The following is a 27372-nucleotide window of genomic DNA, read 5'->3' as shown; positions in this document are numbered from 1 at the left end:
GGAAAACAAGGAGACAGAGGATAGAAAAAGTATTGCTGTGCTATCTGACAATAAGTTATTAATATTGTATCCTGAATACTTTATATGTTGTGTAAGGAAAGCCATCCTCTTCCATAACCACAGTGCATGCTCAGTGGGTAAAGCTGTGTCTGTCTCTCTGGGACCTCCAGGCTCCTCTGTCCTTAGGTTTTTCCAGACAAGAAATACTGGAGCAATTGCAATTTCCTCCTCCAGGGGATCTTCCTGACCCAGGGATTGAACCCTGGTCTCCTGCGTCTTCTGCATTGGCAGGCGGATTCTTTACCACTGAGCCACCTGGGAACCCCCCATCACCACAGTAGGTCTGATATAATAAGGAAATTTACAGTGATACAATGCTATCATCTAATCTTTAGAGCCTGTTTCATCCCACCAATGACTTCAATAATGTTCTTCATAGTAAAAACATCCTCTTTGGAATCATACTGAATTTAATTGTCATACTGCTTTAATTTCCTTCATTCTGCAACAGTTTCTCAGCTGTTTCTTGACTCTCAGGAGCTTGAAACTTTTGGAAATTTCAGCGTAATTATTTTAAAGAATGTCTCTAAATATAAGTGTGTTTGATATTCCCTATGATGAGATATACAAGCTACAGTTTTTGACAAGAATGTCACAGAAGTGTGCTGCATGATCTTCCTTGCTTCTTTCAAATAGCTTAAAATTTCCATTTGCACTATTATTTATGATATTCACGTTGATCATTTAATTAATGTTTTGTCTGGCAGACTTCCACACTGAAAAGTCATTTTTGCTTTTTTGTCAATATGTTTTAGAGAGAGGAACTTTGAAAATATATAAATATTGCTATTCATCAAACTTTAATTTATTTACTCTTGTACCTGTATGATGGGTAACAAAAAAAAAAAATCCAACTTTGCACAGGATTGAAGGGTTTCTCAGCACCTAGGACTTTGAGAGCTACGACTGGTACAATATTGGCCACTTGTACAAGAATATATCTTCGTATTGAGAGTGTTTCCATTTAATTGAACACATACATAGAAATGAAATAGCTGGAAATGATGGCAAGTATATGTTTAACATTTTAGGAGACTTTGAAGTAATTTCCCAAAGTAGCTGTACTGTTTTAACATTTTGTTAGCACTGTATTACAGCTAGCAGCAGGACATCCATTACAGCTTATTAATTTCTGCAAAAATATCTGTAGTAATTGTGATAGATATTTTCTTGAATCTGTAAGATGACTGATTTCTTCCCATGTATAAAAAGATATATTGTGTTAATGTTCCTTCATTTGTGTCACCAATAGTTTGTAGTTTTCAGTGTAGAAATATTGTATAGCTTTTGTGAACTTATTCCTGAGTATTTTAGTTTTTATGTTGTGAATGAAATGTAGAAATTTTATTTTTCAGTTGTTCTCTGCTAGTTTAAAAAGCATACACTTCCTTTATTGTTTTACAAACATAATAAATCTATAGAAACTTTTAATGTCTCTTTTATTAATTATATAATCTGTATCATGCTTGGGTCAGTTTTTATTTATTTTTTGTAGTATAATCATAAGTCATATTATCTGCTTCTTTGACTACCTAATAATTTTAACAGGATGCCAGATAATATGGATTTCCCTTTTGGGTATTGGATATTTCTGCACGCTATAAATATTCTTGAGTTTGTTCTGGGATGCTCTTAATACAAGGTAACAACTTGATACTTTTAGGTCTTGCTTTTAAGATTTACATGGGATGTTTTTATTTTGAATTTCATTCAAATTCAATTCAAATTATTTGAATTGAGTTTGCCCTCACATCTGAGACAAAACTCTTCGGAGTACTTTAGCTAATATCCTGTGTAATATGAAGTTTTCTAATCTGACTGTTGTGAACAGACAGTATTTTTGGTAGTTTGTGAGCTTGGACTTTTATTTCCCCTTTAATCCTTTGAGGCCACTCTTCTTTTTTTTTTCCCAAACTTTAAACTTGTTATATTGTAATGGAGTGTAGCCAATTAACAATGCTGTGGTAGTTTCAGATGGAAAGCAAAGGAACCTTTGAGGTAACACATTCCAATATCTGAAAATATCTTTACTTCTTTCTTGAAAAATATTATCACTAAAATAACAGAATTCTGAATTAACACAGTTACTGTCTTTTTTTTTTCAGCATTACGAAGATAATGTTCCCCTTCTAGCCTCTCTGATATCTGATCAGAGGTGATTATTACCATTATGTTTCACATTCCTGTAATTTATAATTATAATATGAATGATTTTTGAGTTGCTCTCCCTTTCCTAAAAATCTTCCTGCTTTTGTTCACCCTTTTTAGCTCTCATTTAAGCTTACTCAAAAAATTTTAGAACTGATATTTTCTACAGGATAAGATTGTTAATAACTTGCATCCCGTTAGAGTAATTCCTTTTGTATTTAGGCAAGGAGAGAACAGAGAGGGCATATTCAAAATACTTTTTTAAAAAACTATCGATTAAGAATTCAATTACACGAAAATTATCATTCAAAAATGAAAATGATTAAAAGCATTAACTGATTTGACTGACTTGTATAAAAGCTAATAAAATCCATTGCAAACATATCTGCACTAAAATAAACATTATCTTCTCTTCATATTACAGATATTTTTTGCTTTGTATTAATATTTAAGCTTCAGAAGTTTTAGTTGTTAATGGTTCAGTTCGGTTCAATTGCTCAGTCGTGTCCGACTCTTTGCAACTCCATGTACTGCAGCACGCCAGGCCTCCCTGTCCATCACCAACTCTCGGAGTCTACTCAAACTCATGTCCATTGAGTCGGTGATGTCATCCAACTAACTCATCCTCTGTCATCCCCTTCTCCTCTCACCTTCAATCTTTGCCAGAATCAGGGTCTCTTCAAATGAGTCAGTTGTTCGCATCAGGTGGCCAAAGGGGTTTCAGCTTCAGCATCAGTTCTTTCAATGAATATTCAAGACTGATTTCCTCTATGATGGACTTGTTGGATCTCCTTGCAGTCCAAGGGAATCTCAAGAGTCTTCTCCAACACCACAGTTCAAAAGCATCAATTCTTCTGCGCTCAGCTTTCTTCACAGTCCAACTCTCACATCCATACATGACCACTGGATAAACAATAGCCTTGACCAGACGAACCTTTGTTGGCAAAGTAATATCTCTGCTTTTTAATATGCTGTCTATGTTGGTCATAACTTTCCTTCCAAGGAGTAAGCGTCTTTTAATTTCATGGCTGCAATCACCATCTACAGTGATTTTGTAGCCCCCCAAAATAAAGTCTGACACTGTTTCCACTGTTTCCCCATCTATTTCCCATGAAGTGTTGTGACCTTAGTATTTGTTATATATTTACTCCTTCACTTATTCTTGCATTTTTGAGTCATTTAATGCAAACTTGTGCTTCTTTATCTTTTTTGATTTTGGACATTTTAGATGAATTTTATCCATATAGTAAAAAATGGTATTTTCATATTGATTTGCATTCTGTGTTTTCTATTTGCCATAAATTGTCTGAACTTATTATTTTCTCATTTCTGACCTTCCACTCATATCAGAATATAGTTTCTTTTTTAATTAATTAATTTATTGAAATATATTTCACTTAACATATAAGTTTCAGATGTATAAAATAGGAAATCAACATTTTTATAGAAAATTCTTCATGCAAAGTTGTTATAAAATATCGACTGTATTGTCTGTGCTATACATTACCTTCTTATAAGTTACTTTATACCTTAATCTTAATACCTTATAACTTAATACCTTATAACTTACTTTATACCTTAATCTTAATCTTTAATACTTAATCTCCTTCAACTATTTTGCCCATACCCCCACAGTATATGGGAGGAGACCTGTAGTTCTTTCTTGGTATTAGTTAGATTTTGCATAGTCTCTATTTATTATTGATTTACATACATTAACAAATTATTTTATTTTACTGATTTACTTTTGGAGTGCCATTCATGACAGCCTAAGCACCGTTTCATTCTGAAGCCCCCTAGCTGTTTGTCATACCTGAAGCAACACAGAGTTTATCCTCCGAGACACTGAACACACAGCCTCTGCTGGGTGTAGTTCTGGATCTTACTAAATCTGTAAATAGAATGAAACACCTCCACCCATACCAGCCTCTCAAAACATATGTTGTGATCTGTTTTCTGTTTTAGCTTCCTCATTTTGTTTCTCATATTTTTCACTTTGGCTTTGTGTCCATATCATGTTCATAGTATTTTTTTTTCATGTCTTCAGCCTGTGATTGATGAGGGTTCCTTCTGAAATCACACCACCATCAAAGGGAATTTCAGCCTTTTGTTGTTACTATGCCACCATTTTCCTTTTTACTAGCATTTCTTCAGTTACTTGGTAGACCTCATAGAACCTAGGATTCAGCCTAGGATTCTGCACTTTGAAAGAGCTTCCAGGTAGAGCCCTTGCTGCTGGCCCGTGGACCACACTTTGAATAATAAGGCTTTAAATATCACCACTGTTGTCTCACAGTGACAAGATTGAGTATTTCAAGATGCTGCTTGTTTGACCCAAGATCTCATTATAAGCTTTTCATTCTTTGGGACTGGTCAGACTTGCCCCTGCTTTTGGAATCAGCCCACTTAAGAAAGAGAGTGTCCTGTCATTCATTTAAAAATTAATTTTGAGGCAGTTAATGGCAGGTACATTTCCATCTCTGTTCTCTTTTGCAGTTTAAACAAAATTAAAATCAAAAATAACAAAATGTGTCATTTTACTGTTTGCAACCCATGTGTATAAATTATCTCGGATAATCAACTGGAAATTGAAGTTTGTGGATAAAATATGTACTAGCTAATGACCTATAACGAAGTTTATTTTTTAGTTTTCAACTTTACAAATGTCTATAATGTCAATAAAGCCTCGTTTAAGGGAAGAAGTTTATTTCTGTTGATTTCTCTAGATTTACAACAGAAATTCGTATGCAAAAACATAATTAATTCTAAGATTTGTATGACTGTGAGTAATGTATTTTTTCTAACTGCAATAATGTAATAATGAAACCAATGCCCTCCATTCACATTAAACCTAAAAATCATTTATGTTTTAAAACCACAAGTCACCCTTGTCTTCTTGTGAATTCCAAAGAAGATGATTTTCACTTGTGGACTTTCGATGATATTTTTGTTGTTTAGTCACTGAGTCATGTCTGACTGTTTGCAACTCCCATGGACTGTAGCCCATCAGGTTCCTCTGTCCATTGGATTTTCTAGGCAAGACTACTGGAGGTGGGGATTTTCCCGACCAAGGGATATTCTACCCATTCCTTAAATAACCCAAGGCTGTGCCACATTTTTATTTACCTTACAAATAAAAAAAAAAAAAGGTTGTAACAATGAAGTTTTTTATTAAAACAACTATTTTTTTCAATTTACTTTTTAATTGGAGGAAAATTTATTTACAATATTGTGTTGGTTTTGCCACACAGTGATGCAAATCAGCCATAAGTATACATATACACCCCCTGCTTCTTGAGCCCCTCTCCCCTCCCCCATTCCCACCTGCCTAGGTCATCACAGAGCATCAGGCTGGACTGATGCTAGTGGGATAGCAGCTTCCCACTAGCTATCTGTTTTATGCATGATAGTGTATATAGGTCGATGCCACTTCCTCCATTCATCCCACTCTCTCCTTCATTACCAAAATGAATGAAGATAGAGGAATGTTGTAACTACTTATATATCATGCATGTTGCATTCTGGAAAAATCGCCACTTACCTCATAAGTTTATGGTAAAAAAAAAAAAAATATTTTAATTCCCAAGTGAGAGTAACAATTTTTAGTATATTTTGCTTTTGTGTTATAAAGAGTCCAGTTTTTCCTTAGGAGTAATCTTTTACATAATAAAATGGCCTTGAGGAATTCTACCAATGTCATTCACAGACACAAACAAGTCTTCTTTCAGAATGAGTCATAACTGTGACATTGAAAGCTCTTTGGCTTATATAAACATATTCATTGTATTCATTAAAGTAAAATTCCATTCCCTTTTGCTCTCAGTTCCATATGTCCCTACTCCACTACCAAGTCAGTGATGTAGCACAAGCGTCTTGCCCCAAACACGCATTTGCTTATTTTGTATCCTTTCTTGCACTGTGTCACAGAACAGCTGGTTGAGTGGAGCTACCTTCTGTGGCTGTAATTCTGTTGCTTCAGGATATTTCCTCCTATTTTTTACATAAAAATAAATGTTATTTCCCTTTAGACTCCTGGGATAATCTTGTACCATTAATTGTTACTATAGAATAATTAGAGAAATTATGAGAATTAGAAAAACTTTGCCAGAGTAGACTATTGAAATAGATAATTTTGTGACCACATTGAAAATATGCTTTCTTTCTGTTCACCATTGAAATTTATCAGCTATCATTTTTAAAAGGCCACTTTCTAATATTTTTAACAATTAGGATTACTTAATTATTGAAACTGTATGTGCTGTTGATTCAGAAGTATTGCATTAGAATTTCAGTATCTTTGTGTGAGAAAAATATTAATAGAGGTGAGGTAAGGAATAAAACAAAGAAAGACAAACATATTACTCATAAATAGCTGGACTAAAATATTTAATGGAGTCTATTTTAGAATTTTTTCTAGTGTGTATTTTGGTATGTTTCTTAGCAAAATATAATTGGTAGTTGACTAATTTTGTTAGACGTAATTTTGAGTTTGTTGTGCATGGACCAAAAAGAGCATTTGTATTACTTTCTTGGAAGCTAATTTATTTGACTCTCACATTTCTGTTGCCAAAATAAATGTTTGTTTTCTTTTCACTAAAATTATGATTTTCCAAAAGCCAGCAATAAAATTCTGGGCGAGGGGAAGGCAACCCCAGAATGAACTCAGATACCAGTAACCTAAAATCATTAATATTTCAATTATATTAACCCCTAGAATTTGTATTTTCTTTCCAAAGCTTTGATGTTTCAGCATATATGTAACTTTTAGTATTCCGTTTACAATTTACAAGCTACAACAATAGATAATTGCTTTGGTTTACATTAAATAGCCCAACTGAAATGGCACTTACCAGGCCTTTAAAGTATAAGTCATTTAACCATACCTGAGGTTTTGTCTTTTTGTAATATTTTGAAAGCTTAGCTATTTTGAGAAGAGATGTATAATCCACTGCTACGCATGGCCCAGCTAGCTAAAGTTAGTTTAACAGAAAGAGAAGGGAGAGGAGAGATAGTGGAAGACCACATCAGACAAAGTTCTGTAAAAATCTTTGTGATGCCCCTGGAATAAATTGAGTGTGAGAAACCTATCCTAAAGCACCCTGAGGAAACAGTCCTTGTTGATTTATGACCATACAGCTTAGACATAAAAATAACTGAAATATCGTTATAGGACGTGGATAAATAAGAGTATGAATTGCTATACACCCATATTTCTTGGGAAGAATCATGATTAGAGTACTGCAAACAATCCAACATGTCGAACTATAAAAAATTTAAGTTGAATCAGAATGCATCAGAGCAGGCAGCACCACAAACTCATTCCTCTTGTTTGAAGGTATAGGTTTGGGCAACTTCTGTGCAAATTGTAAGAGAATTCTAAAAGTATGTTTCTGGTTACAGTCTTTTAAACACATTTAGAATATCAATAAACTATGTGGAAAGTATGCAGGAGTAAGTAACTGGTTGGAATTGAGATATTCTTTCAATGAAGAACAAATTCCCCCTGGCATTAGGTGTAAAATCAGAAATGCAGTAATTGAATCCCCAAATTCAGGTCTCTTTTATTCTCTTTTCATTTAGTTATTTTGGATGAAACAACAAAGGCAAATAACTTGAAAGAGCAGAAACAGAAAAGAAGATGAAGGCCTAAAAGTTAGTAGTTTTCCTGTAGACAGTAAAAAGTGAAATGAAAGCCACCATGGGTATAACTCTATCTCAAGTAATCAATCATAGTAAAATGAGAGTTAAGATAGATTTCCAATAATATATGTTGTTTGAAAAAACATAAATTTATCTACTTAAATAAGTATTTTAATGATCTTTTCTTGAAAATAAAAACATTAATATCTTCTCTTTTAATTTAGAACTGTGTTGTCCAATATGGTAGCCACTATCCGTTAGTCATGTTTGAGCATGTTAAATGTAACTGGTTGACTTGAGATATTCTGTAATTATAAAATACACACCCCCATTTCAAGGACTTAGCATAAGAATATAAAATTACTTATTAACATTTTGTATTAATTACATGGCATAATTGTATTTTAATATATTGCTTTAAAGAATTTTTTTTCATTTATTTTTATTAGTTGGAGGCTAATTACTTTACAGTATTGTAGTGGTTTTTGTCATACATTGACATGAATCAGCCATGGAGTTACATGTATTCCCCATCCTGGTCCCCCCTCCCACCTCCCTCTCCACCTGATTCCTCTGGGTCTTCCCAGTGCACCAGGCCCAAGCACTTGTCTCATGCATCCAGCCTGGGCTGGTGATCTGTTTCACCCTAGATAATATACATGTTTCGATGTTGTTCTCTCAAAACATCCCACCCTCGCCTTCTCCCACAGAGTCCAAAAGTCTGTTCTGTACATCTGTGTCTCTTTTTCTGTTTTGCATATAGGGTTATCATTACCATGTTTCTATATTCCATATATATGCGTTAGTATACTGTATTGGTCTTTATCTTTCTGGCTTACTTCACTCTGTATAATGGGCTCTAGTTTCATCCATCTCATTAGAACTGATTTAAATGAATTCTTTTTAATGGCTGAGTAATATTCCATGGTGTATATGTACCACAGCTAAGAAAATTTATTAAAATTAACTTTACTAGCCTGTTTTGCTTCTATTATGTGGTAATAGAAAGTTTGCTGTTACATGTATGTCTAACATTTGTGACTCCACTTATCTTTGTATTGGATGATCTTGCAATTGTGATGAAGATCATCACATACATAAGTGGAATCCGTATCTCAAATATCCCTTGATAAAATTCTGTTCCACTCAATAAAACTTATCACACAAAATTACAGACGTATATACATTCATCTCTCAGGGACAGGGACAATTCCTTTTTCAAACCAATTAAAATGTTAACAGATGACATTTATATAACTTCTCAGAGTGAAGAAATCACCATTAATTAGTCAGAATTCGCAAAAGTCAGGATTCACAAAGAGTCAGACATGACTGGCTTTCACTTTCACTTTTCACCAGCAAGGATGTGATTTTGAGAGAGCAAAATAATCTTTAGTAAAACAGAACATCATGATTGTTATCATTTGATTTTTTAAATAGATACTGGAAATTCCTTGGCAGTCCTCTGGTGAGGACTCCATGCTTCCACTACTTGGGACACAGGTTTGATCCCTGGTCAGTGAACTAACAGAGAAGGGATGGCAACCCACTCCAGTACTCTTGCCTGGAAAATCCCGTGGACGGAGGAACCTGGTAGGCTGCAGTCCATAGGATCGCGAAGAGTCAGACAGGACTGAGCGATGTGACTTTCACTTTTCACTTTCATGCATTGGAGAAGGAAATGGCAACCCACTCCAGTGTTCTTGCCTGGATTGAATCCCAGGGACAGGGGAGCCAGGTGGGCTGCCGTCTATGGGGTCGAACAGAGTTGGACATGACTGAAGTGACTTAGCAGTAGCAGGGAACTAAGATCCTGCATGCCACGTGGCATGGCCAAGACAATTTTAAAATAAATCAATAATAAGACTCATCTTACCCTTTGAAGCAGCTGTCCTTAAACTATCTACACTTCTCCTGGGAAACTTAAATAAATGAAAACTCACCTACAGCTCCAATTTCTTCACTTAATATAGTGTGCTTCTTTTCCAGGATTACTTGGGTGTTGGTTTCTTGATGGCAAATTTTATTTTGTCAACAGGAAAAGATTAAAATTATTTGGCAACTTTGACATAGTTGAGATATCCTATATAGAATTTTAATGTTTTGGTGCATTTGCACAATGACTATTTTTTGCTTTCTTTTTTTAAACATATTTTTGACTAGTCAAATGGATTTAAACAGTATATCAGAAAAAAAAAATTATATGAACCTGATGACATTATAAATGTTAATTCCAGTTTTACATACCATATCTAAACTTTTAATAGAGTATAAACTTTGTCTTGCTTTGCCTTAATTGTGAAAGTATAAACATTTGTGGCAGGGCATTTAAAACTCTAGCGATCAGATTGTAGATTAACTTGGGAGCTGACTGTGTCACAGATCATGAACTCCTTATTGGCAAATTCATACATAAACTGAAGAAAGTAGGGAAAACCACTAGACCATTCAGGTATGCCTAAATCAAATCCCTCAAATCATACAGTGGAAGTGAGAAATAGATTTAAGGGACTAGATCTGATAGAGAGCCTGATGAGCTATGGATGGAGGTTCGTGACATTGTACAGGAGACAAGGATCAAGATCATCCCCAAGAAAAACAAATGCAAAATAGCAAAATGGCTGTCTGAGGAAGCCTTAGAAATAGCTGTGAAAAGAAGAGAAGCAAAAAGCAAAGGAGAAAAGGAAAGATATACCCATTTGAAGGCAGAGTTCCAAAGAATAACAAGGAGAGATAAGAAAACCTTCCTCAATGGTCAAAGAAATAGAGGAAGACAATAGAATGGGAAAGACTGAAGTCTCTTTAAGAAAATTAGAGTTACCAAGGGAACATTTCATGCAAAGATGGGCTCATTAAAGGATGGAAATGGTATGGACTTAACAGAAGCAGAAGATATTAAGAATTCATGGCAAGAAGGCAAGAATACACAGAACAACTATACAAAAAAGATTTTCACCACCCAGATAATCAAGATGGTGTGATCAATCATCTAGAGCCAGACATCCTGGAATGTGAAGTCAAGTGGGTCTTAGGAAGCATCACTATGAACAAAGCTAATGGAGGTTATGGAATTCCAGCTGAGCTATTTCAAATCCTAAAAGATGATGCTATGAAAGTGTTGCACTCAATATGCCAGCAAATTTGGAAAACTCAGCAGTGGCGACAGGACTGGAAAAGGTCAGTTTTCATTACAGTCCCAAAGAAAGGCAATGACAAAGAATGCTCAAACTACTGCACAATTTCACTCATCTCACACACTAGTAAAGTAATGCTCAAAATTCTCCAAGCCAGGCTTCAACAATATGTGAACTATGAAATTCCAAATTTTCAAGCTGAATTTAGAAAGGCAGAGGAACCAGAGATCATATGGCCAACATCTGCTGAATCATCAAAAAGCGAGAGAGTTCCAGAAAAACATCTATTTCTGTTTTATTGACTATGCCAAAGCCTTTGACTATGTGGATCACAATAAACTGTGGAAAATTCTGAAAGAGGTGGGAATAACCAGACCACCTTACCTGCCTCTTGAGAAATCTGTATTCCGGTGAGGAATCAACAGTTAGAACTGGACATGGAACAACAGACTGGTTCCAAATAGGAAAAGGAGTACGTCAAGACTGTATATTGTCACCCTGCTTATTTAACTTATATGCAGAGTACGGCATGAGGAATGCTGGGCTGGATAAATCTCAAGCTGGAATCAAGATTGCAGATGACACCACCCTTATGGCAGAAAGTGAAGAAGGACTAAAGAGCCTCTTGATGAGAGTGAAAGAGGAGAGTGAAAAAGTTGGCTAAAAGCTCAATATTAAACAAATAATGATCATGGCAACCGGTCCCATCACTTCATGGCAAATAAATGGAGAAACAGTGGAAACGTGAGAGACTTTATTTTTGGGGGGCTCCAAAATCACTGCAGATGGTGACTCTAGCCATGAAATTAAAAGACACTTACTCCTTGGAAGAAAAGTTATGGCCAGCCTAAATAGCATATTAAAAAGCAGAGACAATACTTTACCAACAAAGGTCCATCTAGTTAAGGCTGTGGTTTTTCCAGTATTCATGTATGGATGTGAGAGTTGGACTATAAAGAAAGCTGAGTGCCGAAGAATTGATGCTTCTGAACTGTGGTGTTAGAGAACATTCTTGAGAGTCCCTTGGACTTCAGGGAGATCCAGCCAGTCCACCCTAAAGGAAATCAGTCCTGAATATTCATTGGAAGTACTGACTTTGAAGCTGAAACTTCAATACTTTGGCCATCTGACGTGAAGAGCTGACTCATTTGACAAGACCCTGATTCTGGGAAAGATTGAAGACTGGAGGAAAAAAGGACAACAGAGGATGAGATGGTTGGATGGCATCACTGACTCAATGGGTGTGAGTTTCAGTTAACTGCGGGAGTTGGTTGTGGACAGGGAGGTCTGGTGTGCTGCAGTCCTTGGGGTCATAAACAGTCAGCCATGACTTAGCAACTGAACTGAACTGAAATGAAAGCTGCAGTCACTATCACCTGATATTTTTATCAGTTCAGTCGCTCAGTCGTGTGCGACTGTTTGCGATCCCGTGGACTGCAGTATACCAGGCTTCCCTGTCCATCACTAACTCCCAGAACGTGCTCAAATGCATGTCCATTGAGTCGGTGATGCCATCCAACCATCTCATCCTCTCGTCCCCTTCTCCTCCCACCTTCTATCTTTCCCAGCATCAGGGTCTTTTCCAATGGGTCAGTTCTTTGCATCAGGCGGCCAAAGTATTGGCCATTTTATCAAAATCATCATTTTAGATTGTGAAGCATTTGAGCTCCCTGCCTGACTGATTGCTTTTGAGTATATTGACCCTGAAATTATTTTACACTAATTAGAGACTTGTTCAGTGGTTTAAATTGGCACATTGTTGTGTATTATTAACGATTACTCTGTTTGCTATGTAAATACTTTGGGTTTCTTCCTTGTACAAGGGATGCATTTCTAAAGGGGTAAATAATTTATTTTCAAGTTATTTGGCAGCCACTAACTTCATGTTAATTTCATGTTCTGTGTAAAACAATGGATTTATCTTTACTTATTCCTTGAGCCCTTCTTTGATCTTGTCAGCACTTTTTAAGTAAGCATTTTCTTTAATTCTTATGTTAATCTGTGCCTGCACAAGTACAGAATGTTATTCTCTCTGAGAAGGGGGAAAAAAAGTATACATGAAATTGGAAGTCCAAGGGAGCAGATAGAAATCTTGCTTCTCTTCCTTGTATTCATATGATATTTTCTTATGTATTCTCTTATCTGTATGTTTTTTTCTTACTGTGTGTGAAAATTTTTACTTCTGTTGTCTTATTCATGAACTGACTAATTTGAACCTATGAGATTTGGCTTTATAAAGGTACTTCCTTGACAACTTGATTAATGCATCCTGGTTCCACCAAGTTATTCTGTCTTCTCTGCAACTGATATTTGCAATTAGATAAAAATGCTATAATAAAACTTCCTCAGGTTTTCTGTGAAATAAATAAATGCCAGTGTTTCCAAAAAGACTTATCTATCTTAGCCCTAGTTAAGGTGACTAGTGTACACTAGAAGAAAGTGATCCCCAAATCCCAAATAACAGATAGCCTAGAGCTATCTGTTATGAGAACAGTGTGGGAGTTTTGGTATTGATTAATGCAGAGCATATGCTAGTGCTATGACACAGCCATTCCCATTCTAGGAATATAGCTATCATAAATGTGCATATGTTTATCAAAAGATAAAGTAATACATGCAAATACATGTAACTCCATGGCTGATTCATGTCAATGTATGACAAAACCCACTGCAATGTTGTGAAGTAATTAGCCTCAAACTAATAAAAATAAATGAAAAAAAAAGATAAAGTATGTTTACAGCAACGCTATTCAAAATGGCTGAAATTGGAAACTACCAAAATGTTCATGCACAGTATTAATATACAGATGTGTTTAGTAGAAATTCCACATTGAGTACCATACAACAACAAAAGTGAACCAACTACAACTATGTACAGCAAACTGTATGAACCACATGCACATAATGTTAAACAAAATATACCAGGTGTAAATGATACATGCTTTATTATTTTGGTTACAGAATGTTTAAAAACAGACAAAACACGTCTTTGGTGACAGACGTCATAGTGGGTCCCTTGAGGCTGTAGAAATTAAATGACTTGAAATGGGCATAAAAAGAGCTTTTGTACAGCCGGAGTACTATTTATCAATCAGAGTGCTTGGTATGTAGGTGTGTTCAGCCTAGGAAAGCTCATTGGGCTATATATATAGGTGATTTAGTCCAATTTCATTTTCGATATTATGATTTAATTAAAGAATCCTTCCCATTCCCTGAAAAAGAGAAAATATTTGATAGACCATGAAACTAGCTATAGTTATTATATAGGAAGTTTTAACAGTTCCAGCTTCTCACAAGATAATTGAATAAGACAGAAATTCATTAATGGTATAAAGATGTGATGAGTAGCATAATTAACCCAATTTGACCTAATTTATATCTGTCTCTACCTATTTATCTTACTATTCAGGATATTTTTAGAGAAACAGAACCAGTAGGTTATATACATACATACATTATATATATACACACACATATATACATATGTATACATGCATATATATATATATATATATATAGAGAGAGAGAGAGAGAGAGAAATACACATACACTGAGATACTTATTATAAGGAATTGACTTATGCTATTATGGAATCTACAGTGCCCCTCCCTTCACCTCCATCTATTGTCTGTAAGCTGGAGACCAAGAAAGATAGAGGTGTAAGTTCTGGGCTAAGGAGAGGAAACCAGTGAACCAGCTGTCAGTCAGGAAGAGAGAACAGATTATTAGATGTAATATATAGTTTCATTTGGCCTAATAATGTTATGTTTTAATCCTGGTAGATTTTTTTTTCCTGATTTCTTTTTTTTATTTCTTTTTTTTTATTTTTATTACTTGGAGGCTAATTACTTTACAATATTGTAGTGGTTTTTGTCATACATTGACATGAATTAGCCATGGATTTACATGTATTCCCCATCCCGATCCCCCCTCCCACCTCCCACTCTACCCGATCCCTCTGGGTCTTCCCAGTGCACCAGGCCCGAGCACTTGTCTCATGCATCCAACCTGGGCTGGTGATCTGTTTCACTGTAGATAATATACGTGTTTCGATGCTGTTCTCTTGAAACATCCCACCCTCACCTTCTCCCACAGAGTCCAAAAGTCTGTTCTGTACATCTGTGTCTCTTTTTCTGTTTTGCATATAGGGTTATCATTACCATCTTTCTATATTCCATATATATGTGTTAGTATACTGTAATGGTCTTTATCTTTTACTTCACTCTGTATAATGGGCTCCAGTTTCATCCATCTCATTAGAACTGATTCAAATGAATTCTTTTTAATGGCTGAGTAATATTCCATGGTGTATATGTACCACAACTTCCTTATCCATTCGTCTGCTGATGGGTATCTAGGTTGCTTCCGTGTCCTGGCTATTATAAAGAGTGCTGCAATGAACATTGGGGTGCACGTGTCTCTTTCAGATCTGGTTTCTTCGGTGTGTATGCCCAGGAGTGGGATTGCTGGGTCATATGGCAGTTCTATTTCCAGTTTTTTAAGAAATCTCCACACTGTTCTCCATAGTGGCTGTACTATAGTACTGTTCTCCATAGTGGCATTCCCACCAACAGTGTAAGAGGGTTCCCTTTTCTCCACACCGTCTCCAGCATTTAGATTTTTTCAGCGTATCATTTTATTTTCTTGTTTACTGTTCAGTGAAGTCAAGTCTGTTACTTCTTTCTCTGCATTGAGTTTCTGATTTTAATTATTATATATTAAAATCTTTGATATCCTATCTTTAAAAAGTTCACCTTTCTTAGTTTTTATAGATCATTGATCTTTCATTATGATTTCAATATCTTCTTTATATTTTAAGCATTGTGAATAAACTCATATTCTTTAACTTATAATTTATTTTATCTTTTAGCATTATGGCCCATTTATTAATTTTAATGATTTCAAAATATCTTGTCTCATTTTTAATTTTTTTCTTAGTAGGATATTCTTGAAGTTGTCATTTGAAATTCATTTTCTCAGTTTATTGTTTCTTTCAGGCAATGCACGACACTACTGATTTGGGACAGAACTAAAATAATTTATTAGTGTGCTTTGATGGAGAAGGCAATGGCACCCCACTCCAGTATTCTTGCCTGGAAAATCCTGTGGATGGAGGAACCTGGTGGGCTGCAGTCCATGGGGTCCCTAAGAGTCGGACACGATTGAGTGACTTCACTTTCACTTTTCACTTTCCCCGCATTGGAGAAGGAAATGGCAACCCGCTCCAATGCTCTTGCCTGGAGAATCCCAGGGACAGGGAGCCTGTGGTCTGACGTCTATGGGGTCGCACAGAATAGGACACGACTGAAGTGACTTAGCAGCAGCAGCAGTGTGCTTTGAACTATCCCTGGAATATGAATTCATCGACCAAATTCAGGTTCATGTGGACATGCAATTAAGTATTCTTAAGGAATGTTGATTTCATTTTGTGTGTTATACTCTAAGTAGAATTTAAGAAAGGCATATATTCCCTCTTTTTATAGGGCATTTTTTTTTTCTGCAAAATGATGTCTTCTGGGGCTCCAAGTTTTGTAAGAGGTGGAAATGGAGTGTCTAATGTGGCATTAACATATTGGCAATACTCAAGTTCTATCTCTTGTATTCTAAACCAGACACCTGTTAAAACCCAGGCTTTATCCTATCAGATACCTCCAGGGAAAATACCACTGGTAGTGCTCACCTCTCTTTTCTGGAATAGAGCTTTCTAAATATTTGTGTAATCGATTTTCCTGCCATTGAAGCCATGGAATTAAGAAAAAAAAACTGCAACATATTTCATGGAAAAGTATTTTGTATGTTGGTTTGGGGAGGTTTCCTCTGAAAATTCTGGCAGAATTTGCTACAGATGTAAGTGAACAATCTTTCTAAAATGTTAATGTGGTTATTTTACCAAAGTGAGTAAAATGTTTCAATGGATCACTTTGATTTTAGGATAAATTACAAAGTGCTGAGCCTGATGTCTAAGCCAATTTCTCCTGCTTAATATCTTCACATCCCAACACATGTGCTGGATATCACAAGTTTGACCTGTATACTTACACTACTTTACGTATGCCCTGGTCTCCCAGTGCTCCATGAGTGTGCTTTGATAATGCTGCATAATAAATGACTTTAAAATATTGGTAGCTTAAGACATATGCATTTTCAAGCATGGATCTGCACATCAGTTTCAGTTTGGGTATGTGTTTTGGTGATGATGGGCTAGTTGTTTCTATATTTCTTAGCTTCTGGTAACATGTCTTATTAAATATTATTGAAGTAAATCAAAATAAAAAATACAATGTAGGTCAAGACCAAATTCTGAGTGTTTATTGAGGCCACCTCACTACTATGTAAATATATACTTCATTGGATTTCATAGGTACTAGTATATAAGTGCCTTGACAATATTATTTTAATATCTGTCAGTTAAAAGTGTGTTATTCGCTATGGACTAAATGTTTGTGTCTCCCCCACATTTATACTTTTCCTCAGCTTGGTGGTATTTGGAGGTGGGACCGTTCAAGCCCTCGTGAATGTGATTAGTGCCTTTGTAAGAAGAGATGTGAGACATATGATATGTGAGGCTATAGCAAGAAGATAGCCATGGGCAAACCAGGAAGAAGGCTCTCACCAGAACCTGAGCATGCTGGCACCCTGGCCTGGAATTCTCAGACTCAAGGATTGTAAGAAATATTTGAATGTCACCCAACCTGCAGCATTTTGCTAAAGCAGCCTGAACTATGATGTTATTTTAAAGAACAGAAACCTAAAATTTATTTCCAGATAGCAAAAGAAATATCAGAATTAAATGCATATAAGTCACAGGAGAGTTCACTGTTCTATTTCAGCGTTCAGTCACATTCAGTTGTCAATGAAGGCAACTTCTATTTTAATTAATTAGTTCTTTAATATGAGTTAATTTGTTATTAACTAAAACTGCCACTCAACTTGAATAAAATGGGTAAAATAGTTTCTGTAGATAAAATCTGAGAGACATCTTGTTTTCTTGCTAAGAGAATTACAGGGTATACTAATTTCCACAGTGTAATTTATTACTCTTTCATGTATGTAGCTAACTTGTGATGTTCCCCTCAGATCTCTTTATTTTATCTGAGAAAAACTATTTTCATCATAAAAATACTACTGAAATAGTATGATGAAAAATGTAGGCTATAATCTGCTAAAGCATTTGGAATTTTTTTCAGTGAACCTCAGACTACATTAAGCACCAAAAAAAGTATATCCATGTTTAATCAATATTGTTGATTATTAAGGCAACTTCAATGATAGTACTATAATTTCTACATAAGTTAGAGTCATTTTAGTTTAAGAGATAGTATAATGTTGTGGTCCTAGCTTATTGACAGTTTTACATATCTTTCTTGTTTTACTGACTCTTCTCTTTCACAAAATTAGAGCTAACCTTTTCCTTATATCTTTATTGTGTTGCTTAAAGGTGGTCCAGGGAAATATGAATAGATAGTTCTGAGAAATTCTTAAAGGAAATAAACAAAACCAGGACAGATATGTCCTACTTCTTCCTTTATAAAGATATCAAGATGTAGTATAAAACACATGAAATTCTCATCTCTATGTATTGAAATCATCAAAAATCTGTCAATCAGGATTTGGTGGTCTTATCTTAACAGATTTTGTTTCCTCAGAATTAATTAATATAAAATAAGTAATAATTACACAGCTCTTACCATCCATCCAGAGTAGTGCTTGCATCTACCCTGCTGTCTTCCAAATAAAGGTCACAGCATATTAAAAAGCAAAGACATCACTTTGCTGACAAAGTCCATATAATCAAAGCTATGGTTTTTCCATTAGTCATGTACAGATGTGAGAGTTGGACCACAAGAAGGCTGAACACCGAAAATTGATGCTTTTGAATTGTGGTGCTGGAGAAGGCTTGATAATCCCTCGGACTGAAAGGAGATCCAACCAGTCAATTCTAAAGGAAATCAACCCTGAATATTCCTTGGAAGGACTGATGCTGAAACTGAAGCTCCAATACTTTGACCACCTCATGGAAAGATACAACTCATTGCAAAAGACCCTGATGCTGGGAAGATTGAGGGCAAGAGGAGAAGGGGATGGCAGGGGATGGCAGGGGATGAGATGGTTGGATGGCATCACTGACTCGATGGACATGAGTTTGAGCAAACTCTGGGAGAGAGTGAAGAACAGGGAATTCTGGAGTGCTGCAGCCCATGGGGTCACAAAGGGTTGGCTATGACTTACTTAGGGACTGAAAAGCAACAACAACAACTGGTTTTAGCCCTGAGACTACTGTAGAAGAAATGAATTGTAGTCTGTGTTTTTCATAAATGTCTGGATAAATATTTCCCAAATAATATTTCAAAATAACATAGTGTTTAAGGAACTATATTTAATAATTATAGATTTTCTCCTAGATTGAGTCTTAATCATCTTTTTAAACTGCCTGTTGATTAAATACATACTGATTTTTAGCATTGCTGAAATTATTTCTTAAATGATAATGTTCATAGTTATGCAAAAGAATCTGAAAGCTGCCTGAACAGCTGTAAAATTTAAGTTGTAATGACAAAACAAATTCAATATTAAGAATAAGGGGATAATCAAGCATCAGGGTTTTAGAAAGTATCTAATTTTCATTTCTCTTCAATAATTTATTTTATTATTGAATATATTTCTTTAAAATGTTTAAAGCATGCATCTTTCTAAACATTTTGAGTACTTTCTTCAACATTTAGTTATGAAATAGTCTGGAATGTTAGTAACTTTTCTTAAAAAATATGATTCTTTAAATCCTTTTAGAATTGTGGGGGTTTTTGCAATGAATTTGGTGTGAAAGATCTTAAAAATCATTTGTTAGTCTAAGCTGCATGACTGTATTTCATTTGGTATGTTGGGTTCCCACTGTATTACACAATTTCAGTTCAGTTCAGTTCAGTCACTCAGTCATGTCTCACTCTTTGCAACCCCATGAACCACAGCATACCAGGCCTCCCTGTACATCACCAACTCCCAGAGTTCACCCAAACCCATGTGCACCGAGTTGGTGATGCCATCCAACCATCTCATGCTCTGTCGTCCCCTTCACCTCCTGCCGTCAATCTTTCCCAGCATCAGGGTCTTTTCAGATGAGTCAGCTCTTTGCATCAGGTGGTCAAAGTATTGGAGTTACAGCTTCAGCATCAGTCCTTCCAATGAACACCCAGGACTGATCTCCTTTAGATGGACTGGTTGGATCTCCTTACAGTCCAAGGGACTCTCAAGAGTCTTCTCCAACACCACACTTCAAAAGCATTAATTCTTCGGCGCTCAGTTTTCTTTATAGTCCAACTCTCACATCCATACATGACCACTGGAAAAACGATAGCCCTTGACTAGACGGAGCTTTGTTGGCAAAGTAATTTCTCTGCTTTTTAATATGCTGTCTAGAAGTAAATAAGTTAATTAAAAAAAAAAAATCTTGCCAGAGACCACAATTAGAAACACAGCAATTATGTGCGTGTGTGAGTGTGAAATTCTTCATTTAAAATCACAGTACAGAGAAGATAAGACATGTAAAAGATTCTTAGGCTAAAGGTAGAACATAACTAAGAGAATTCTTTCACCCAAGGGATCTATACTTTTATCTACAGAAAACAAGATAAGGGCCACAATCAGAGAACTTGAAATGTGGGAGCAGGGCTAAATATATCTCTGGAGGCTCAGACACCAGTGAGTGAGATTGGAGAGCAGAGAAAGTGCTTCACCTACCAGAAATGCAAAAAGCAGGGCTGGAAATCAGGAGAGCCTTTCCAGTATCTGAAACTCACAGCTTCACTTGGAAGCATAAGAAGATCTCCAGAATCATGCCAGAGCTTAGATCCTAGATGCTGCTAAAAGGAAAGTGGCGATCCCATCTTCAAAATATCTAAAGCCCAGTGTTAACTCATTCTAGTTCAGGTGTAAACAAAACCCAGAATCAAGTAAACTACAGTAAATTCTGTCAGCCTTTATAAGAATGAGCCTTTCTGGAAGTAAACATTGTTTATTTCAATCTTTGTTGTTCTCGAATGCAGTATGTACAACATAGTCAAAAATCATAATGAATACACAAACATTTAGGAAAATATAGTCAAGTGGCAATGATCTTTAGAAAGAGAAAGAGATTTCCTTGATGTTGATATTATCACACCAAATTTAAAATGACTAAAATAAAAATAAAGAAGCATTTTGTGAAAGTGTAGAAAGAAATATTAGAGATATGTGGGTGTTTTAGCAGAGACATAGGAACTACATATAATAAGTAGAAATGCTATTTTATATGTGTATATATATATATATATACATATATATATATATATATCAGAAATAAAGAATTCATTTCATGTGCTTAACATAACAGTGGATACAACAGAGGAAAGAAATGTTGATGAGAATGTATACAAACAAAAATAAAAATAGAAAAAAGGCAAAAGAAATAGAACATCCAAGATATATGAGAAAATATCATGCAGTATAAAATATGTGTACTTTGAATCTCAAAAGGACAGAAGTTGGTGGTGACACAAATATTTAAAGAGGTAATGACCAAGAAATCTTCACAAATCTAATGTAAAATATCAGTCCAGATCCAGGAAGTTCAACGGGTGCTCCAAAATTATGAGTGCTGTTTAGTCATTAAGTCATGTCCAACTCTTTTGTGACCCTATGGACTGTAGCTTACCAAGCTCCTCTGTCGGGTTTCCCAGACAAGAATACTAGAGTTGGTTGCCACTTCCTTCTCCAGGGGATCTTCCCAACCCAGGGATCAAACTCTGGTCTCCTGCATTGCAGATGGATTCTTTACCGCTGAACCACCAAGGATGCGAAAAGTATGAGTAGATAAATACAAAACATATATGCTCATATAAAACATATATGCCCATCCACACATACAAACACACATCACAGCCAAAATGCTAAAATTTGAAGATAAAACCACATTCTTAAAAGGAGAAATCAGGGGGAAAATGCCTGTTACATATAGGAGAAAGAAATGATATTAATAAAGATTGACTTCTTACCAGAAATAATAGGTAATTTTGAAATACTTTTATTTTTAAAGAGAAAATATAACTCAGATTATAACTATAAATCTAGTTAAATAATCTATACAAAAACATTCTCAGAGGGAAAAAGCTAAGAACTTGTGTCCCTAATATATCTTTTCTAAAAAAAAATAGAAAGAAATACTCCTGGCTAAAGTATGAAATTCCAAATTTATAAGAATGGATGCAGAGCACAGGACATGAAAAGTGTCCATGAAGAGCACGGGGCTAGCAATATCCAAACCTACTTGCTTTTTTTGATTTCTTTAAAAGACTAAGTGACTAAGGCTACAGTATTAACACTGTGATATAGTATATATGCCAGACATAAAAATCTAACAAAATAGTAGCATAAAAGCTTCCTTAAAGTTTTTTACACTGTTTCATGAAGTAGCATAATATTGTTCAAAGCCAGAGTAAACACATAAAAACGCATATGGTGGTATCTATGGAAACTAACAAAAAGAGATGGAGCTAAATTGTCAATATAGGGTATAAAATCGAGTACTTCAGTGTATACAGTTGATTCAACAGAGGGGGTAAAGGAGGAACAAAGAACAAATTGCTAAATATCAAACAAATGTAAGAATGGGAAACTCATTTTATGAGACTATTTGTGCCTCCCCAGAATTCATATATTGAAATCCTAATCTCAAGTGACAGTACTAGGAGATGGAGCCTTTGAGAGCTACATATGTCATGAAGGTGGAGCCCTCATGAGTGAAATCAATGCTCTTATAAACGAGACCCCACCGATCTCCCCAGCTGCTTCCACCCTGTGAGGTTACAGTGAAGATTTGACAGTCTCCAGCCCATGAGAGATCCTCACTTGACACCATGATCTTGGACTTAACAGCTTCCAGAACTATGAGACACAGAAGTTTAAAAGTAACCCAATCTGTGGTATTGTATTATAGCAGCCTGAATGGACTGAGACGGAGGCCAACATGATGCTTATATCCTAACGTGAAAAATATTACAAGGAAAAAAATGATAGAACACTATCCCTCCAGAACACAGATACAAAATTTCTTTTAAAAAAAGTATTGACAAAACAAAATCAACACTTATAAATTGTAACCTTTGTTATCCCAGAAATTTAAGTTTGGTTTAATATCAAAAATTAACCTCAAATAAAATAAATGAGAAATTATATAAGTATCTCAATAACTGCCAAAATTTTGAAAAATTAACACTTGTGTTATAAAAACAACAAGAAAGCAATAAAACTGGTAGCAAAACTAGGATACAAGAGAAACTTCTCAATCTGATGATGGGTATCTGTAAAAAACTTATCAGTAGTAAACACACTTTGCTCCTAAGTGCAGGGACATGGCATGGTGTTAGCTTTTGCCATTTGCCATTTTCCTTCAGGTGATTAACCAGTGCCATAAAGCAAGATGAATAAAAATTATAAATATTAGAAAATATGAGACAACTCCACTCATGAAAAACATCATTGTCAGTGTTTAAAAATAAAAACGTTATTTGTCACAAATTACCTTTATTTTATTGAAGTATGTCCCCGCTATAACATCTTTCTTGAGAGTTTTTAATCATGAACGGATGTTGAATTTTGCCAGATGCTTTTTCTCCATTCTTTTGAGATGATCATTTGATTTTTATCCTTCCTTTATTAATGTTGACTGTGGATATTGAACCGTTTTGCGTCCTTGGAATAAGTCTCACTTGATCTTTTTTTAAAGTACTTATTTGTTTTGGCTTTGGTGGGTCTTTGTTGCTGTACGTGGGCTTTCTCTAGTTGTGACGAGTGGGGGTTACTCTCTGGTTGCGGTGCACAGGCTTCTCATTGCAGTGGCTTCTCTTGTTGTGGAGCATGGTCTCTAGATGTGTGAGCTTAGTAGATGCACCACGTGGGTTCAGTAGTTATGCCTCACAGGCTCTAGAGCACGGACTCACTAGTTTTGGCACAAGGGCTTGTTTGCTCCTTGGCATGTGAAACCTTCCTGGACTGGGAGTCAAGCCGGTGTCACCTGCATTACAAAGGTAGATTCTTAACCACTGGACCACCAGGGAAGCCCTGGCTTGATCTTAAAGTCTCCTTTTTAAGTATTGTTGACTTCAGTTTGCTGATATTTTGTTGAGGATTTTTGCATCTGTGTTCGTTAGACATGAAAGTGAAAGTGTTAGTCACACAGTCGCGTCAGACTATTTTCAACCCCATAGATTTGTATGTCTGGCATATATACTATATCACAGTGTCAATACCATTGCCTTAGTCACTTAGTCTTTTAAAGAAATCAAAAAAAGCAGGTAGGTTTGGATATTGCTAGCCCCGTGCTCTTCATGGACACTTTTCATGTCCTGTGCTCTGCATCCATTCTTATAAATTTGGAATTTCATACTTTAGTTAGGGGTATTTCTTTCAATTTTTCTTTAGAAAAGATATATTAAGGACACAAGTCCTTAGCTTTTTCCCTCTGAGAATGTTTTTGTATAGATTATTTAACTAGATTTATAATTATAATCTGAGTTATATTCTCTCTTTGAAAATAAAAGTATTTCAAAATTGCCTGTTATTTCTGGTAAGAAGTCAATCTTTATGTGCCACCACATATTTACCTGTAATTTTCATTTTTTGTAGTATTTTTGTTTTGCTGCCAGGGTAATTTTGACCTCATAGAGCACATTTAGACATATTTTCTTCAATTTTTTGAATAGTTTGAGAGGATAGGTATTAACTCTTTCTTAAATGTTGGCAGAATTCCCTTGTGAAACCCTCTGGTCCTTTAATCTTTGTTTGTTGGTACTTTTTTGATTACTGTTTCAAATCCCATACTAGTAACTGGTTTGTTCAGATTTTCTACTTCTTCCTGATTTGGTCTGGAAAATTGTATGTTTCTAGAAAAATTTATATTATATATACATATATATATGGATATATATTTGTGTGTGTGTTTATATTACATATACACACCTTTTTTTTTTTACTTTTCTGATTGATGATTTCAGCGATTCTGTTTTTCCAGTTTGATTATGCATTCTTCAGTATCACCTAATTTGCTGTGAATTCTTTCTAGTGTATTTTTTATTTATTATATCCTTCAGTACTTATTGGTTCCTTTATATTTTTTAGTTCTTTGTTGAAGTTCTCACTGTGTTTCTCTATTCTTTTTTTCTGAGTTCAGCAAGCACTTTTATTACTATTGCTTTGAACACTTTATCAGGTGAATTACTTATTTCCGTTTATTTAGACATTGCATACTCAGTCGCTCTGTCGTGTCTGACTCTTTGGGACCCCATGGACTGTTATCCTCCAGTTCCTCTCTTTATGGAATTTTCCAGGCAGGAATATTGCAGTGGGTTTTCATTTCCTCCTCTAGGGAATCTTCCTGACCCAGGGACTGAACCCACGTTTCCTGTGTCTCCTGCATTGGCGGGCAGATTCTTTACCAGTGGGCCAGCCACCTGGGAAGCTTATTCTGGGGTTTTACCTTGTTCTTTTGTTTGGAAAGTACTCCTCTGTCTTCTCACTCCGTTTGAGGTTTGCTGCCTTGGCGGGGTGCGGGGATAGAGTTAGAGGGGCGTGAGCCGGAGCCAGGAGGGAGCTGGGGCTTCCCCTCGGCTGTGACAGCTGTGCCCCGATGGGAGGCAGGGCCCAGGCCCCAGGCTGGAGCAGGAACTCTGAGGGAGCCATGCTTCTCCCCAGTGTGATGGCTGGCCTCGAGTTGCTGAAGGCAGAGTGAGGGCTTGAAGTGCTGGAGTGGCAAACTTGAGCGACCTCCTTTCTCCCCAGCGCAGTGATGGTCTCTGCTTTGGTCAGAGTTGTTGTTGCGGGGTGAAGCCAGAGAGGGTGAAAGTCACAGTTCTGAGCTTTTCCCTGGCACAGTGTAAGTCTCTGGTTGGGGTTGGGCCTGGGGCTGGAGAGGTTACAGCTACCAATGTGAGCTAGCCCAGCCTCTCCCCGGCGCGTGTGATGCAGTCCCCACCTTGGCTGGGAGCAGTGCTGGATGAAGAGGGCCTGCAGCAGAAGCATGCTGCATGCTCTGGGGCATACCTCAGTGGTCCTGGAAGGCCCTCCTGAGCATCGGGCAGTTCTCAATCTTCTGGGTTGGGTTTGGTGCAAGCCAGTCTGTCTTCCTGGTCTTCAAGACAGAGTCTTGGTTTTCAATAACCCTCCAGTATGCCTCATTGGTTTTCAAACCAGGCAAGGGGGCTCATTTCCTGGTGCTAGACCCAGGGCTGGGTTACCCAGTATGGGGCTTGAGTCCCTTACTCCTTGAGTAGAATCTCCAAGCCTATGATATCCCCCTCCTTTTCTGGATCCGCCCCAGCAGTGTGGCTTCCTGACTAGATCACTTCTCCGTTCCTCTTACGAGACTCTGTGTGGCTCTCCCTTGCTAGCCTTGGTTGTAGAAGAGCCATTCAGCTAGTGTTCAGTTCACTCTGAGAGAGAATTGCTCTCCATATAGTTCTCATTGTGTTATGTTTGTTGGGGTAGATGATCTCAGGAACTTCCTACTCCACTATCTTGAATTTCTTTTAGTGATAATTAAGAATGACACTCGAATTTCTGAATGCATACAAGCTGTAACAACATAAAGATGTATACAAGCAATTAGAAAATTTCACACTGCTTGCTCACTGCTTACTTACTGGATGGAATGTCAACAAAAATAAGAAATCTGCCTTGAAAAATTGGTTTTCTTCTCTGAAATGGCACAAAAATATCACTGGATACTGTAATGTTTTTTGAAATCAAATCAATGCTAAAGCCTCTTTCTCTACTGACTTGCCCTTGAGACAAATATTTGCAAAATATTTCTAAACATATTTGCCTTTTGTTTGAATAAAACATTTTAAAATGTAAATATGTTTATATCTTTTCGAATTTATACGGTTAGTTAACCTTGTAAGTCTATAAAGATTCTTTTCAACTGGTAACTAAGAGGGTGTGGAAAATGAAAGTCCCCTGCTTATTAATTGCACAGCAGTGTGGTTTTCCCAACAGGGTGTCTTTTCTAAGTAGCACTCTACCATCTGCAACCCAGGCAATAAATTCTGAAGATAGATGTAACAGCAGCTTGAAATCAGGACTTTTCAAACTGAGAGACATTACTATTCTTTCCAGTATTCTGGTATTTGTGTAGTAAAGTAAGACTGTGTAATTATTATATCTTAATACCCTGGGACCAATGCCTTACTCCTGATGTTTGAAATCATAATGAACTGAAAACCTGAGTTCCTGATAAAATTACAGACCAAACTATTGTGCTGACAAGCAGCTTGGTGGTTTTAAACTTTGGCTGTCTTTTGTAATCAGCTGGGGTTAAAAAAATATATATATACACACACACACATACATAGAGAGACAGAGA

This window comes from Odocoileus virginianus, chromosome 1 (genome assembly GCF_023699985.2).
Source record: "Odocoileus virginianus isolate 20LAN1187 ecotype Illinois chromosome 1, Ovbor_1.2, whole genome shotgun sequence".
Classification (NCBI taxonomy): domain Eukaryota; kingdom Metazoa; phylum Chordata; class Mammalia; order Artiodactyla; family Cervidae; genus Odocoileus; species Odocoileus virginianus.
Note: the sequence above shows the minus strand (reverse complement) of the source record.